The sequence below is a fragment of the Ostrinia furnacalis genome, unplaced genomic scaffold (genome assembly GCF_004193835.3).
Source record: "Ostrinia furnacalis isolate ACB-3 unplaced genomic scaffold, ASM419383v2 OfSCF7642, whole genome shotgun sequence".
NCBI classification, from domain to species: domain Eukaryota; kingdom Metazoa; phylum Arthropoda; class Insecta; order Lepidoptera; family Crambidae; genus Ostrinia; species Ostrinia furnacalis.
Window position 1 is genome coordinate 854,017 of NW_021137881.1, and position 12,254 is coordinate 866,270.

Sequence of the window (12,254 nt, forward strand, 5' to 3'; positions counted from 1 at the left end):
ATTCAACATAAAAATACCTTAATATAATAAAACAACATCTTCTTTAAAATATTTACTTTGAAACGATATTTAATTCATTGTTATTGTTTTGCTATAAACATTTGAAAACTATTAAAAAACGCCGCGCGCGAATCATTTCCAATGATGCCCCTTGAAACGCCGCGCTTCGCGTAAACGCTCTTAATATTTAAGAATTCTATCAAGATAAGTCCACACAGGTTTTGTAAATTTCCACTTTAGCGTCAGTTTACAAGCTGAAATTTTTATAAAAATACTGTGAAAACGATTTAAAAAACATTTATATCCTATAGCATAGATCCTTGGGCAAATAGTTATCTGAGAAAATTTTTAGATTTAAGCATTTTACAATAAGAAATCACAAATTAAAAGAACGTGAAATACGCAAATATCAAAGTGATTTTTTCACCATTATTCTTCCTTTATTCAACATAAAAATACCTTAATATAATAAAACAACATCTTCTTTAAAATATTTACTTTGAAACGATATTTAATTCATTGTTATTGTTTTGCTATAAACATTTGAAAACTATTAAAAAACGCCGCGCGCGAATCATTTCCAATGATGCCCCTTGAAACGCCGCGCTTCGCGTAAACGCTCTTAAGTGATGTTATATAACCACCCAAAGCCGGGCGGGCTACGTCCATGATATCAATCCAAGCGTTCTTCTTCTATGGGCGAAACAAAGGAAACGTCAAAACAATTTCATTTATGTTCCTTTAGGAAACATTCTTTTCTTTTGCTTTTCAAACCATCAGTTGCGAGTTCTGGATAAAATGTAGGTATAGCGTAGACTTTGAGTATCGTTTGAAAGTGATTCATTATTTCATTATTATCTTTCCAATGAAAGTAAAAATATTTTACGCATTTTTATGGTTTTTATTCTCTAGATATTAGGGTTGTGTTCCACAACAGGTTTCATATTGACCAAAGATAACATTAAGAAAAGTTAAAAATAAATACAATTGACCTCTACTGAACATCTGGTGCATTAAGTTAGCTATGACTCATATGCAGCTCCTTATCTGTTAACTGGCAAACACTATGACACTAACGAACTTCACGCGTTATCGTTGAATTCTTTTTGGTAACGCTTAACAATCCCGTGACGAGCGGTGTGTTAATAGCAAATCTTAAGCCCCCACGAGCCCTCAAGAAACTGCCTCTGATTAAAGTGAAGTAAGGTGAGACTAGCTAGCGAGATATAAGTGGCAACCTCTTAGCTCGCTCTACATTCGCAAGGTACACGACTAACTAAACGACCGACTCGCGTACATTTTTAATGAGCACATTTCTCTGAAACGTGACAGAATTCTAACACTAAATTATTAAGATACAGTATTTTACCTAAAGACACGCAAAAAGGAACAGAATTTTGTATTTCACATAATAATATATTTGAATATGAAGAGTAAGAACCACAACAAGCATGTTACGAAAAGTGATGTCAGTGTTCGTTTTCCAGCAATATTTTCCGTTCTATATTTATATTTTGCTCGGGAGGTGTGCCAGCCGGGTCAGATCAGGCCAGCAAATGCGTTAAAATATTCCACAATACTGGACTCTTTCATTAAAAACTGTTTAATAATGCATGAATTAATTATATTCCTGGGATTATTCACTATTTGAACAAACAAGAACATTATGGGCGACTAATTAACTTTTAATGAAGTTGTTTGTCTGTGCTTGATGCAAAAAATACATAAAGCAGTAGTTTTTCCTTACCATTTACCATTGTGCATTAAAAGGAAGAAAGGGTGAAAGAAAATGAAAGTCTGCCAGAAAAGGAATATAACTGCCTATAGCTCTCCTACTATTTATTCTATGCTTGCTTGCTTATGTTTATAAGATCAGAAGTAGTCATAACATGAACTTTAAAAAATTCGACGGATTTTAGGATTTGTGGTATTAATACATAACAAGTACTGAAAGAGTTTATTTATCTACCGCAAGCAAAAGTCTTGGTACTTATCGGCAAACATGTCTGCGTGTTTAGAAAATTTACATGCTCTGTTAATCATTAAATGGTACATGTTTATCGATTGTTAAACAAGAATTTACTACTATACTATAATTTAATGTCGATGAAATATGTAGAATTCATGATGCTTGCTAGCTTGCTACGAAGCGAAGATGAAATAGAAATAATAATGGATACGAAGTTAAATTTAGTACACCTTAGTTAAGAAAGTAGAAAATTCTGTAGCATCAAATAAGAACTGCACAAATGAGAATGAAATCCTGTTGATTTTTCATATATCTTTACGATTAATGTTTGTATGACAATCCTTTTACGAAATCTTGGTACACAATCGGTGTACTACAAAATGTAAGCCGAAAAGGTGGTGTCATCAGCACACCGGAATTGCGGATTTGGCATATTGGAGAGGACGCAGCGAGTTGCTAGGAAGCAGACAATAAATCACCACTGAATGCGTGTTTTTCACATCAATGGGTCCCAGACAATGGCAGGCGGAATCGATACATCAGACCCTCATCGTTTAGAGCAGGGAAATAATGTAAACAAACAAGTAAATGTACTAATAGTTTGAAAACATGAATGAGATGAGAATATCAATAAAATAATTTACGAAAATTCCGGAAAACCGCGACCGAAATATGATTTGGCCATAAAGGTATTCGAAGTTAATATGAAATCAATACAGATTTTCTATTATTAATAAGTTAAACGTCTGTAGAATCCGTAGCAATGAAATCAATACAGATTTTCTATTATTATTAAGTCAAACGTCTGTAGAATCCGTAGCAATGTGTTTTGGCAACATAATTATTTTCTTTGACGAGATTGAACTTCTCTGAATAAATTAATTTGCAGAAAATATACATAATATTTTCAAAGACAGTCCCTCCTTACATAATTATTGTCAAAGAAACAATTTCATAATCCTCTGACCCACCATTTGTCTAAAAGTAAAGAAGGTTGACAGGTTCACAAAATAACATTCCAAAAATCAACATAGCAGCTCGGAAATTTTTATAAAGGCTTTAACTTATCCTAACAGACACGAAGAAGATAATCTATTTCTTGTATTAAATACAGCCGACTGCATAATAAATCATATGATATAAGTAATGCATACAAATAAAAATATATTTCTGATAAGATAATGTCAAATCTTGAACGTTGTGATGTTGAAGAAAGTGAATAATATTATCCCGTTGTTAAACTTTTAATAAATACAATTGAATAAAAATATCCAAGCAAGAACGCTTGCTGCATAATATTATTCGACGGTTTGATATGAATAATATTAAAGTTTAATGACACATTGAAGTATACTTCTGCTAACGTTACATCCTGTGCCGAACCGGCATAACAGGGCTATCGCCGTACAGACAAAACACATTGTATTAGCTCTTCCTTGCATTATCAAATAGTCATTGGACATACGGAAGGTCAATTCCCGTCTGTAGTATTGTAAATGCTAAAATTAACTTATTTGACTGATTTTTTGTATGTAAATGATGGGTGTATTTATTCCTATTTACAGGAATACTAAAGGGATAACGGACATAATGACCTCGCTTGCAAAATGCGGGTCGGTGACGATAGGAAACCAGCTGGCTTAAAGGTTTATCCGTTTATTGGAACCGGTAGGTAAGGCTGACTAATTACTTTTTACGATAACGTTACCTGTTGAAAGGGGTAGAAATCCTAAAATCCGTTGGAATGGGCACAATTGTGAGCACTCGGTTCGAACACTGAACCGTTTTTTCACGCACTAGTAACAAACAGTATGGCAACACATACGCGTGTGAACTTGCGCGTGAGTTTCAGAACACTGAGTGTAGAGCTCGCGGGACGGATACAACTATGATGTGATGTGATTCACCGATCTGTTGTCAGCCGGCCTGTTGCTGGCTATAACGCTACACGCTACCGGCGAAGCAGAAGCGAACGCCCAAACTATCCACTCAGTGCACGAGCCTCAGTGAGCCATCATAATGACTCATTGCGGTGACGTCGGACTCGTAATGATGGTCAACTCACACAAATATCTTTGCTTCACCACAAAGATAATACGCACGTATAACATATCGAATACAGCTTATAAAGCAATCAAAAGCACGATACCTCGACTCTCGTAAATATTTCATGATAAAACAACTGTTTTTCATGAATATACCGAAGTCTTTGCCAATGTAACAAGACATGATAATAAACTGCAATTCAATCAGGCATTTTTAAGTATAAGTGCTAAGATATACTCTTAATTAGTACATAAATGTCTAAAAATGTATAAATCGCAATAACGAAATAAAGTCTTATGTTTGTATTTATGAGCGAAAATATTGTTACCGTTGCTATTTTTATTGTATCGTTGGTCACTAAAATAGAATAGATTTATGAGATAGAATAGTCAATCCATTGGACAGGATTGACGATTTAGTGATTGCAGATGCAGATGTTCGTGATGGAAAACCCGTATGTGTGGCAGCGTTAATTTTTATAATCTCTAGTAGAGAACATAGAGAATCTCTACCTAGACCTGAGTATTTAACGTTCTATTGGGCTGCCTATTACGAAGAATGTTGAATACCATGGCAAAATTTTTCCCGCAAGTTATTTCATCTGAACTTTACCGAGGTCGAAATCCCTGGGGGCCATTAATATTGACGACGAAACACAAAGAATAATTGCTCTTATACTACGAACCCATATCAAATTAAAAAATAACGAAATGATAACATGCATAAAAACTTTCATTTTATTAAGTTTACATTATATACTTTGAAAGTACTCTTTATAACCTAAATATACCTAAACATTTACTCAAATTAATACATCCATCATTTATGTGTTGAGTAATTAGAAAAATTGCAATACACTCTAATCGAAAGCTAATTTAATTTACTATGTCACACGGTGTTGGTTGGTGTCATAAAAGGGTTTGACCGGGGACACCAAATTGATTTTATTAGTCACCATAATTGAACCACTAAACCACTTGTCATATAAGTCAATATCAATTAGAACCAATTACCGGAGTATTTATCAAACAAACGATATGTGCCACTCAGAATATAGAACAAAATAAAACCCTTCTTACATTCTGAAAACATTCAATTCAATTGATAGCCTGAAGTGGCCGAAGAACTGGGATAAGAAAGGTGCTTATTTGGGATTCAGCCAACCAATATTGATTTTACCGAATACTATTTCAGTTGTTCTTCCTTAAGGAAGCCAATTTCAAGAAAAGCCTTTCGGTATTTAGGGCAGACTTTTATCCGATAGTGAACAGTCGTGGTTTCATTATTATACCTAATAATTAAATGCTTCATTACATTTTAAAAGTTGTGAAGAGATGTTTTGAATAAATACAGTTTTTTTATCTCACCTGAATCCGCAACAACAGGTCCCAGGGGATCAAACCGTACCCGATGTTCGACCGCCGCGCGGGCAGCACAAACGAGGTCCGAAAAAAACCTATGCCTACGTAAGGCTAATTCATCACGACCCACGGGCGTAGCTGGAGGCTCCTGCGGACCATCCCCGGCTTCACCAGCAGCCGCAGAACCTTCAAACACTTCATCGTCCTCCGATGACGACTCCGGTTTGGCCGGCAAGCGCGGTTCCGACATACCATTACTGCTGCTTGTTGTAGACTTTAAAATACCAGAGGACTTTCGTCTTACTCCCGGTCGCACATCAACATTAGTCCGCGCCAATTCTTGCTCAAGACGCGCTAACTCTTCTAAAGTAGCAGAATCACGACGACAATCCACAGAAAACCTTTTAAAATCTAAACGACTTCGTTTATAATCCACTGAAAACCTTTTTTTCGATAGATTCTTGAACTGAATACGGTTTACGACATCTCTATCTCCACCATCTTCTGCCGAGTCATCGAAAGCAACTTTATTTTGTTCCGAGTGCGGTTTTTCTGCGGTTTCGTTAATATCACTTTTATCAGGATCAGCATCAGCATTTTTAGGCGTAATCAACTGATCCTCTTTCTTATTCGTAACAGTGTCTGGTTCGACGTCAACATCCAACTTTTCTTTAGTTTCATTTATTTCCGACATCGAATCCATGTTTTCAGACTTTGATTTACTTTTACTGACTTTTTTGTTTGGCCGCGCACAGCAACTTTTAAACATAATTAGACTATTATATTAGAAAAATATATTTTAAGTTCTATTTACTTTCAAACATTGAATAATAAACAACAAGATAAGTAACNTTAAGTAACAGTTAATAGAAAATTGTGCTAAAAATAGAATTTGAAGTGTTATAACGTGTTTTTAATTCACGATTTGTGTAATAAGTATTGTGAATGAATTCGTAGGTTTTGGTGTCGAGTGCGATATAGGTCGGCGGCCGGCCGGGCGCGCGGCGGCGGGCGACTGTGGCACTGACGCAGGGCGGCAGACGGCAGGCGGCAGGGCGGATGCGCCGCCCCGCGCCCGGCGCATCCTGCCACCCACATAACTAGTGATGGGCCAACTCGGGAAAAACAAAACTCGATTTAACCCGAGTTAAAATCCACGTAACTCGGGTTGAACCCAAGTTACGTAACTCGAGTTAACTGGATGGACAAGTCAGTTTTTTACTTATTTTTACCAGTTTATTCCCTCAGATTCGTATTAACATTTAAAAACTAATCATTTATAATGTATTGGGAGAATCATACTAACTAAAGTAAGAAAGAAAAAATCATTTCTCAAAAACAGAACATAAAACACGAAAATCTATAACAATAACCGGCAGTTGAAAGTTAATCTATATATATAAAAGAAAGTCGTGTTAGTTACTTCGCTTATAACTCAAGAACGGCTAAACCGATTTAGCTGAAAATTGACAGGGAGGTAGTTTAGAGCCAGGAGAAGGACATAGGATACTTTTTATCCCGTTATTTATTGCCATTAACCCTTTACACACGAGAATAAAAAAGTGTCAATATTTTAATAAAACTTTACTTAGGGATTATTTTAGAGTTTAAATAAGATTAGAAAAATACGTTAAAATTTTTTGAATTTTCAGTTTTCCTGAAAGTATGCCCTCACGATAGTGAGGCTTCGGTATTATTTGTTAGTCTCACGATAGTGAGTGTTATACTATTTAGTTAATTTATTTAATGAAAACTACTAATTTATGAGCACATAAGTATTCATTTGGTAAGAGACCCCTATAAGTAAAGAGTAAGCTATAATTGAATGATCAAACGAANCAATCTTCGGTCCATGTCGGATCCATTCGGTTTACGATACTAACTCGAGTCAGAGAGAATTCAACTCGAGTGGGTTCGAGTTACGCCCAACTCGAGTTAACTCGAGTTACTTACTCGAGTTGACCATCACTACACATAACACGCAGCTCTGTGTATTGGGACGCTACATCCCTTCGCTCTCGCTACATCGCTTCGTAATCGTAGGCGCGATGTGATTATCGAAATGTAATTCCTAAAAACTTCTGAACACAGTAAAACTCAGTAAACCTCATTTATTTCTGTAAGTAGGCTTTAAAAAAGCACTTTTACACGTCCCAGTATTAACCCTACCACTGCTTCAGGACAATAAATGGGCCAGTGCTGAGAAGAAGCAGCGCAAGAAACTCAAATACAACACGGCTCAAAGAAAATCCGTGTATTTTTTGTGATTTTAATTATTCAAATAATTTTATTATGGTATTGTTCAGTAGACATTTATTTTATCTTGAAGTTTTTATTAGGTCATTGCTGCAGCAATGAGGGTTTTCGCGATTGAAAAACCCGCCAGATGGATACGTAGACGCGAGGTCCAAATGATGCATGATTGGTTATTTTTGACATGACATTTACAGATATGTCAAAATCCACCAATCACGCAGCATTTGGACCTCGCGTCTACGTATTGCCATCTGGCGGATTTTTCAATCGCGAAAACCCTCATTCAAAAAAATTCGACACGACTTATTTAAATGTTACAACAAACTATAAACTGGAAGTTTTAAGTACTTATAATTGGTTTTTCATGAAAAGCTTTAAGGCTTGGTATTTCTTNGGGGAAAGTAGTACGAGTTGATCCCCTGGGGTAAGATGATCCTTTGCGATTGTGCTGAAACTACTAACGTCATTTAGTTTCTTTCACTGGTAAAACATAGCTCTGGACACCTCCCCGCCTCAGTCAAATCGTAATGGTGGCATGAGCGATACATCGAATTTGACGAGAAAAAAGAATAATTGTGTACTTTTGATCTAAAATAGGCATGACTTTGAGCTTATGTTACTTTTATTCAAACAATGTTAAATGTAATTACTGTTGTCGTTAGGCTTTCTATTATATTTAATTTTAATATTTTGGCCATAAAAACATGGCCGCGTACTTGTACATTATTTTAGCAAATATTTAACAAAAAATGGGACTTGGGTCAAGATGATCCCTTCCTATATGTACGAGATGATCCCTGGGAATTAAAACAAAAAAGTCAATGAAGTAGGTAAAGGGAAGTGAAATAAAAGAAAGAGAACTTCATATAACTCACCTGAGTCTGAAGAAGATGATACTGAGTGGCTGTACTGAACAGAAAAGTTTTCAAGCGATACCAAGGGTGAAGGATGGATAAAATGTTATGCATGTGGAAAATGGGGCCATAAAGCATGTGCTGGGGTAGAGGGTGATGAAGCAGGTGAATTTATTTGTGATATATGCAACACAGCTCCAGCCAAAAAGTTTTTAAATTATTTAAACGCTTTTTAGCAGGTACTAAGAAAGATTAAGTTATTTTCGTAATTTAATTCGTAAACGTTTTACTTTTCTAACTTTTTAACGATTTGTTCGCATAATTAGGTACACCGAAAGGAATACAACCAGAAAAGAATAGATCATAGAATAGAATCATAGGGATCATCTTACCCCTACTAGGGGGATCATCTTACCCACAGGGGTGTACAAGATGATCACTTTGTAAGGTTTTGCAAAAAATGAAATATTTTAATGAAAGCTCAATAAATTTCTGGTTTTGAGTATAAGGAAAGTTGGATAGATAAATATACTAGTAGTAATCGTCTTAATTTTTGGTTTACCTTGAAAAATATGTATTTTACAGCGATTCCCGCTTAAGGGGATCATCTCGTACTACTTTCCCCTAGGTACTATAAAAATGTAATTTTAACTCATTGGTTTTGTCTCATATTTGAGGAATGTATCATGAGTAGAGTCTTAGTTTAAAAGGATGCCAACGATTTCAATAGGTAGACAAAATTCAGAATTCTTAATTATCAAAAATTTTAGCTTTCTCCAGTAACACTGGTATTATTATACTGTGACTCATCAAAGTCATCATTGTCAAAAATATTGACAAATCGAGAACTGTCACGGCCAAAAAACTGGCACGCGTCCGTCCTCCGTAAGCGCCACCGCGCGACTGATTGAGATTGTCCAAGCCGTCATGGGCGATTTTTTCCACATTTTTTAACATAGTAACTAAATAAGACGCGCTGAAAATCAGTTTCAAGACAAGCCCTGGCGGTCTTGATGTACGCTGAGCGGGTGCCTTTTTGTCAGAGGGGCACAAGCAGTTGATTGTCCGCTTTTTTATTTCTCTCTGTTTTGATCTATGTCTTACCTGCTTGTATACCTTTCTTGCAAATAGAAAGTTTTCTATTCTATTCTATTCGATATAAAAATTTCATCCGTTAAAAGCCCTCAAGTTATTTCTGAACTTTAGTTTAGTAAAAGATTCAGAATCTCAAATCGCTTATTTTAAAAATAAAACCATAATTAGAAAACGAATAGAGGTAACTTTGGGAATTTATTCTATCGAGTCAACTTCATCAAATCGTGTTTCCATCCGTTAATAGCCCTAGAAAATATCCTCAACTATGCCCAAAAAAAATCTTAGCCTTTTATTTTACTGTTTAGTACCTCAAAAATGAAAAATGAAAACCTCATTTTCGCCATTTTCTCTGTTACCCGGCCTTAAGCGGGAGCGGATTGTTAAATTACTTTTTGCGAAGTTCCATTGGCAATTTGAAATTCTTTTATTCTTGTTAAAGCTTTATACGTATTTAAATGTAATATCGTGAGTATTATGTGAATTTAATTAGTATGGTGATATATCTATGTCTAATAAGTGTGAGTAATCAATTAAATTTGTATTAAATACTTAGTTATAACAGGAGATTATCTCAAATTCGTAACTACCGATTTGATTCTTTTCCCCTTTCACGGAATGTATTAATCTGACTAGAGGTAACTAGGGCTTTTGGTTTTTTCAATGTCACAGTCATTTTGACTTCCAATAAGACAAAAACTAAGCAAGTAGAATCGGCCGGGTTAGAATCTAGTGAATCTCCAGAGACGTAATACAAGTCCTGTTGATGTTTGCCTGGAATATTCTATCTCCGTTTTCCGGGAGACATTGTTTTAATTTACGGATAGAAGAAAAGATCAAGACTGTTTAATACTCGGAGTTAATTGCTTAACGGTAATTTCCTAAATAAAATAAGATATAAAATATGGCCTGAAATTCGCCGAGAAATCATGACGATTTCCTTCTTTTGAACACCGATTTCAGATTCAGGTTTTATTTAAGCCACCGTGTGATTCTTCAAGAAAAAGACTATGACATTCATTCATAGTCTTTTTCTTGAAGAATCTTAGATAGAGTCTGAAATAAAATAGATCTCTAAAATAAATCTTGGCAAAGAAACGTCGTCATATGAAATAGAAGACTTCTGTAGTCCGAATTTGGTAAGCTAGAATGTAAACTTAAACAAAGCACCCCTCGAAAACTTGGAACAAGATTCTACAATACGAAGTACGAACCCGTGTGTTCGCTCCTATCAAGTATTCTGTAGTACTCGTTCTATTATGACCTTCATACCCGCAGGGGAATGTAAACTTCTGAGGTATTTGCCCCGGTATCTCTATTGAACACAGAGCACGTAACTCAATAATCCAAAAGGTTGGTATGAGACGGTGTAAAATGTAGAGCCCTGAAGGTTTTGTTTTGCGACAAAACATTTGGAGATCCTCGAAGGCTCTTTTGTTGATGATAATCAAACTATTGTTTGTGTGAATTCGCCAATAAAAATATTACAACTGTGCTGCCCCAAGGCATGTTCTGTTCACGTCATGCTGAGATGTAGTGAACTTTTATTCGAACTTCGAACTTTTTCGTATACAAAAAAATGATTCATAGAACCCATGTATGTACACATGGCCACAGTGTTAACTATCTATTCCCGTGTTTGCTTTCGCTCTAATCAACTATTGATTCTTTGCGATAGAACGAGACGATACGACTGGCAATGGGCAGTTAACACTGTTGCCGATAGTACATAGGTAGGTACATAGGCATTATTAGGCATATTATATGTAGAGCAATGAATCGTGATCGATATCGAAATACCGAATTTAGAACAGAATTGTTCATGATTGTTAAACACTATCTTGGCAATACCCTCAGATCATAGATTTATGATCTGAGGCAATACCGAAAGTCGAAACTTTTTAAAGCATTAGAAGCAATGAAGATCCAAAGATTTTTAAGCAGCTTTGTAATTTTCCGCGACAATAGGAAAGTTACTGAAAGTCAATGGTTGTGACAATAAAAGAAGAATCGTTATGTTTTTATATGTACAGAGGTGTGGCAGTAATAGGTCTGGGCTCAATGAGAACATTCAGACAATAGAGTAGTTGGCTGCAAGTAATGACTCGCCGTTGGGTGCAAGCTAGGCGCGCGTGCGGGTTAGGCTAGACAGACAAATTGTTCTATTATTATGACGTAAAGTGTTCAATTAGATAGTAGGTATTAGTATTATGGTTCTATTGACGTAAAGTTTGGATAACTGCACCAGACTCAATTAGACGTATGAAATTCGGCGTATCAACGGTTGTCAAAAACCATGTAACTGTTGTGTTTCATTCTATGACAACATAAGTGGTAGCATTTTAAATATTAGTTAAATTTTTAATACATACAACTTGAAAAAAAACAATTCTACGTAGCTTCAGTGCCCAGCATATTGATAATGAATTTAATCAAGATTTATTTTATAGCTTTAAAATCAACTAAAATAGAATATCATGGTAGTTGTGCAGTTGACTCTACTACATATTAGCTATAAGATCTGCTTTGTAAAACGGGCATGTAATTATGTATTCTAGCAAATAAATTATTGAATTTGAATTTGAATTTACAATGAGAATGCTGAATTCTTTTAAATATTCACATTAAATACATAATTTTTTTTTTACTTTATCAATAAAATTTTATACAAGAGTT

General features: G+C 35.4%; 1 protein-coding gene across 3 annotated transcripts in view; it reads right to left on the reverse strand.

Annotated features, from left to right (window-relative positions):
- Positions 1-12,254, reverse strand: part of capt (adenylyl cyclase-associated protein 1) — a 41,652-nt gene that overhangs the window by 26,684 nt on the left and 2,714 nt on the right. The window contains exon 1 of one of the 3 annotated variants that reach the window (XM_028322432.1): positions 3,678-3,944. The exons of the other annotated variants lie outside the window; for them this stretch is intronic. The gene's annotated coding sequence lies outside the window, so the exon portion shown is untranslated. Of the gene's footprint in view, positions 1-3,677; positions 3,945-12,254 lie in introns of those variants that run through there. 3 annotated transcript variants of the gene reach the window in all.